The 6,000-nt window shown below is 45.0% G+C and overlaps 1 protein-coding gene across 1 annotated transcript in view; it reads right to left on the reverse strand.

Moving 5' to 3' along the window:
- The window catches only part of LOC308381211 (uncharacterized protein), a gene marked incomplete at both ends in the record, with an annotated part of 32,447 nt that overhangs the window by 13,397 nt on the left and 13,050 nt on the right, over positions 1–6,000 (reverse strand). The gene's annotated exons all lie outside the window — the stretch shown is intronic.

The following is a 6,000-nucleotide window of genomic DNA, read 5'->3' on the forward strand; positions in this document are numbered from 1 at the left end:
CGCATGTCCGTCATACAGTACACTGATGCTGCGCTCTGTTTTCACGGCCACCAGCAGAGTAGATGTTGTGCTGCTGGGTCATCAGCAGTAAACATGCAGGCTGTGCTACTCGAACGTCCCCGGGCGCATTCCTCTGCGGTGCCAAAACCTCTGTGTTTGTTTGATTACTCGCGCTCGACTTGCGCTGGCTCCCTCCGTGAACTTAAAAGATTAGGCCTTGGGTTCTGTAAATGAGATGGTGGAAAGAGTTGATGTCGCTTAAAAAAAAAAGAAAAATCTAACTGAATTGAAATGGAATTGAACTTTCAACTTTGTACTCAATAGCAATTACATTATTTTGGTCACTTGTTCTTATTTGTTAAGTTACATCAAGATTCCAGCAATTCATTTATAAATAAAGCATTAATTACAACACATGTATGTAAGAATGTAAGAATCTTATGCATGGTCTGTACTACATGATTTGTTATTTGTGTTTTTTTTTAAATATCGTGCTGTTCATCTTAACTTGTTAATTAACTAATACCCAGTATGGGGACATTCATAGAAAGCATTTCTTCTCTCCCTACTCTCTGTGCAATGTGCAACTTATGGAAGTGCCAGGGCCCAGCCAAATATGCTATTATATTTAACATTGGTTCAATGTGCCATGACAAAACAATTTGCATGACAGGATACACAATTTTGTTGTTGTTGTTGTTGTTGTTGTTTGTTTGTATGTTGATTCATTACCAGCAGACATTACCATAGAGTTTACTTTGATATGGATGAATATCTAACTATTAAAAATGCTAAACTAGCTTGCAGCTTGCCCCCCCCCCCACCCCAAAACAAAGTGTTGCCTAAGGCAACCTTGAACTTCCCATTAGACTAACACTTATCCAAAAGCATTATACTGCTAAGTTTATCTTGCTAGGTCTTTCTTAAAATGACAGCACTGGCATATTCAGAAAATTAAGATTTGTTTTTGCAAGGTAACTTTCTAAGGAATGCACTGTAATTTTCTCGCTTTTTTCTGGGCTTGGTACCAACATCCCAACCAATTGACAGCTCAATCAGGTGCTCTTAAGGCATGGGGGCTGTTCGTGACTGTACACTTTCGTAAAATCCCTTCCCGCATCTGGTCACGCCGAGCGGCGAGCGTAAGCGTGCGCTAACGGTATCGTGAGCTGCGCCGGATGTTTCCCCGGCCCAGTGGTGTGTGAAGGTGCGGTGACGCGACGCGGAGAGGGGTGCAACCAAGCCACGGGTCCCCTATGCTACCAAACATGCCGGCTGAAAAATATTTACACACACAGCTGCACAATCGGTGCATCTACATCTCACCTTTTCCACTCTGTGAAAGTATTCAGGTGTTTTTAAGGTTTTGTTAGTGAGAGATCTGAAGATATTTTTTATTTTATTTAAATAAGTCTGTGATCTGCAGCAATACGACACTGCAGTTACCTTTTGCGTCATCCTCGAGTGGATCTGCTATGACACCCCAGCCAGACGACTCATCGTCACTGACAACGAAAGTTTCATTCGCTCACCTCTGTGGGTGTGATGCTGAGACACATACTCTGCATACCTGTTCTGTTTTGAACGTTGAGGGGTTGCCTGCACTTGTAGCGCCGAGGCAGCTGTGCACGGCGGTGGAATTATGCAAGCGTCCATGTTCCGTGCGATGGGCTAGTTTTCTCCTGCCACTCCGAACTTCAGCTTAACGTCAGCATTACAGCGATCTCTATTTCTCTCACATGCCTTTGCCTGGCTGCCATACACAGATGAACGTCTCTGAAAATCATTCATGAGTAGACCTCTCTTAGAGACCATGCATACAGGCCCTAAGGTGACAGGTGAAGTGCATATCAATTATATATTATAATTTATACATCATTATGAGTCAATATATTAGTATACTCATCTATTGTCTATGGAGCTGTTATAAACTATACATCATTATGACTGAGTCAATATGTTACTGTACTCATGTATTGCCTATGGAGCTATAGCTTGGATCATGCATGTATGACACAGATAGAAGTGAATTTAAATCCATAAAAGGATGGTAGAGATGTGTGAATGACTGCTCCTGTATCTCAGCAGCCAATAGGGATCCCTTTCCTAGTGTGTGTGTGTGTGTGTGTGTGTGTGTGTGTGTGTGTGTGTGTGTGTGTGTGTGTGTGTGTGTGTGTGTGTGTGTAAACCCCACTGCCGACAACTTAAGAGACGTGAAAGCAACAGACGCTAGCACTCCTGGGTTTTAGCATCATTGCTAGCAGGCCGGCCTCCATGCCCAAGGTTGCGATTGTGAGTGCAGTGCAGGGCTGCGCTTTTCTACACGACGTAGTGCCATTTCATCACCAGGGGAAGGCTTTCCGGGATGAAAAGTGCAGTTTGGGAGAAAAGCCAAGCTTGGCTTTGGTTAGATTTGGGACAAAAGGGTGTTTGGGGAGGTAGAGAAGAACATAGTGCAGCTCTCCACTGACTCTTGCTTCACTGCGAGAGGTTTCAATTAGTAGATGTTTCTGGAAGGAATCTGGTCCTGATGCAGGGCTGATACACCCGAATGTGTTCCGGAATAATCCGCTGTGAGATGCGCTTGAGAGCGTTAGCAACAGGGGAAAGAACAAGAATGATCCAGGATGATCCGCCTAAGAGCGTAAGCACCAGGGGAAAGAACAAGAACGATGGGGGTGGGGGTGGGGGTGGTTAGCAGGGGTTAGTCAGTGTTAGGAGCCTGGATGGCTTGTGTTGTTTTGTGGGGTGGAAAAGAACATGCTGTAACTTTCTGATACCAGTCTCTAGTCTCTCTTTCCCTCTCTCCCTCTCTCCCTCTCTCTCCGCTCTCTCTCTCTCGCCCTCTCTCTCCTCTCTCTTCCGACATCACTCCTAAAACGGCCATTGATCTGAAGGCGTCTTTCCTGTTATTCGGTGAAAGCACCGACTTCCGATCTTTGCCAGTCTGAGGCTCTTTTTGGACTTCCTCCTTTGGCACAGCCCAGAACTTCAGTTCTTTTGGTTCCTCTGGCACCAAGAAAGTTCACCCTTCCTCATCTCTTAGGGCCTGATGAAGACCCTTTCTTCCATTGCAACATCCACTGTTTCAATTGACATTTTATTTTACTGTATATTTCTTTATTTATACATGTTATTTATTTTGTGTACATCTTTGCTTGCTTTAGGAGACATCTGGGAGATAGTTGTTGTATAAGCTGCTTAAATTGCTGTTAGCAGTTCTTGCAAACCACTGACTAAGCCATTGTGCTAGTTCATTTAAGAAGCCGTGTTGATGCAAATTCATTATCAGTAAGGAATACCATATTTTCAGTTAGGAATACCATATTATCGGAAGTGAATCCAAATAAAGGAGGCCATAACCCCCAAACCCCCCCCCCCCCCCCCCCCCACAAACACATACACACACACACACACACACACACGCGCACACGCACACACACACACACACACACACACACACACACACACACACACACACACACACACACACACACACACACACACACCACCAAAACACCTACACTTCTCCACCCCCTGACTGTAAGATACCACCGAAGGTAACGTCATCTGTTATCGTTCCCAGCATCTGATATCTGTCCTCTTCAGAGGAGATGCACCATGTGGCTGTGTTATTTCCCCTGTGTTGTATTTGTGTATCTGGGTAACTCAGGAAATGAATTGCCGCACACTTCACAAGTGCCGACAGAGCGGACCTCACTTTAGCAATCAAGTATTGCTAAGAACCACGTTTGACACACACACACACAAACATGTGCTCACACACACACACACCACATGAACACACACCCCCACTACACTCACACACACACACACACACACACACACACACACACACACACACACACACACACATCCACACACACATAAACACACACACAGACTGTCACATGCAATGAAGGCCGTGGGGCTGAAACGCCCTGCTGACGACCATGACTGTCTTCACTGACAGAAGCCAGCAACACCCTTTTATATCAAGCACTTCACTTTCCAGTGACCTCCATTTCTCCCGATGTTAATGTGTGGTTCTGGCCAGCCTCCAGCACCCCAAGAGAAACTTTCGTGTGGTTGCTTGTGTCTATATTTATAGTAATTAATCTAAATTTGTGATGATTGCTGGGGCCATGCACTCAGCAAAGGCAAGCCTGTTCACATTGCTGCTTGTTTGTGCTAAGTTCTTTTTTTCAGCACCCTTGATTTGACTGGATTGGGTCAATGCTGCTTGTTACCATGGCAATGGATGTATGTCAATAATCTTCAACGTTCTTCCTGCTAAGGGAAGTGGCAATTCATCGCTCAATCCAACGTCATAGCCAATACATGTCAGTGCATTACGGACTTCAAAATATTTTATCTTTCTTATGTAACTTGCACCTTGCTGGCACCTAGACCCCAAATACAACTTCTCCTCACAGATGCTAAAAAAGGATATTTTTTTCAAATATCTATTACATTTTCCATTTCCATTTCCATGATCACAATGGGAGGGCCATGCTTTTGCTGCAGACGTGAGACACGACTGTGCCGTGCTGTCACAAGGGGAAGTGATTGTGACCAGGGCAGGACTGCTTCAAAAGATCTCTGAAATGTTTCACCTTTGCTTCCCTTCTCTCTTATGCTCGTGCGGTGATGATGGTGGACCCAAACAGCTCTCTCAGATTGAGTTCTGGCCTGGTTATGGCCTGGTTATGGCCTGGTTATGGCCTGGTTCTGGACTGGTTATGGCCTGGTTCTCGCCTGGTTATGGCCTGGTTATGGACTGGTTATGGCCTGGTTCTCGCCTGGTTATGGCCTGGTTATGGCCTGGTTATGGCCTGGATCCAGCAGCTATCTGGCAAGGTATGACGACTGTGACATAATGAGCATACCTGCTGAAGGACATTTATCTGACGCAACACCTCGTCCAGCTAAGGTTTGCACTGTGCTCTCAGAAACGATTTAAATGCCAGAGAGATTTTGAGCACACACATAATGACTTTAACGAGCCATTAATTGCCGCCTAATTAATCATGCTGTCAGGGAACGCTTGCATGGGTGCAGGGGGCGTTGTGTGCAGTGTTAGAGTACGCTCGTAGGGATGAGTTTGTACACGAAGAGAGGGCCCAGAAAAAAAAGAACACACACTTATTGTGGAAAAATAATTCTTGCAACATTCCACAGAATGCATACTTGTCACAATGAGCTTTTTTTTCCATGCCTGCTAGTGTTGTGAGCAAGTTTTACATTGGAAAGGTACGTCATTGAGTGCTTGTGGGCGCAAGGGCCTTCTCAAAGAGGACAAGTGTTGGCGGAGCCTGGGTCTAAAATGATCATTGCTTATTTTCACAGAGACACAGCAGATGAATTCCACACAGGCTTGTCTCGCATGGCCACCGCGCCTGAAGCTGTTGTGTTGCTTTGGCTCTCAGTACATTAACTTTCATTTGGAGTTATAGTCAAGATGCTTTCGTCCAAAGTGACTTACAAAACATTAGATAAAAAAACAGCAAAGACAACCACGAGAAAATTCAGGTATAATGAAATTAAATTCATAAAACTATTGTATATATATATATATATATATATATATATATATATATATATATATGTATACATAAGGATCAGTATTTGTGACACACGCACACACACACATACACACACACACACACAAACACACACACACACACACATCGTTGCATTACACTTGGTGTTACGTGGGAATCGTGCTTTTCTCCAAAACTCTTGTGGAATTGATGTGCCATTTAACACATATGACACGAGTGGTTTGAGTCACATCCACCACTGACAGTGGAACAGTGTCTTCGGCACGCGACCCCCCATTCAGAAGCAAGTCAGAACCCTCTGTCCACTAACCCTGCCCCATTCAGCAGCAGGTCAGAAGCCTCTGTCCACTACCCCCCCCCCCCCCCCCCCATTCAGCATCAGGTCAGAAGCCTCTGTCCACTAACCCCCCCCCCCCCCCCATTCAGCAGCAAGTCA

Source organism: Sprattus sprattus, assembly GCF_963457725.1.
Source record: "Sprattus sprattus genome assembly, chromosome: 20".
In the NCBI taxonomy this organism is placed as follows: Eukaryota; Metazoa; Chordata; class Actinopteri; order Clupeiformes; family Clupeidae; genus Sprattus; species Sprattus sprattus.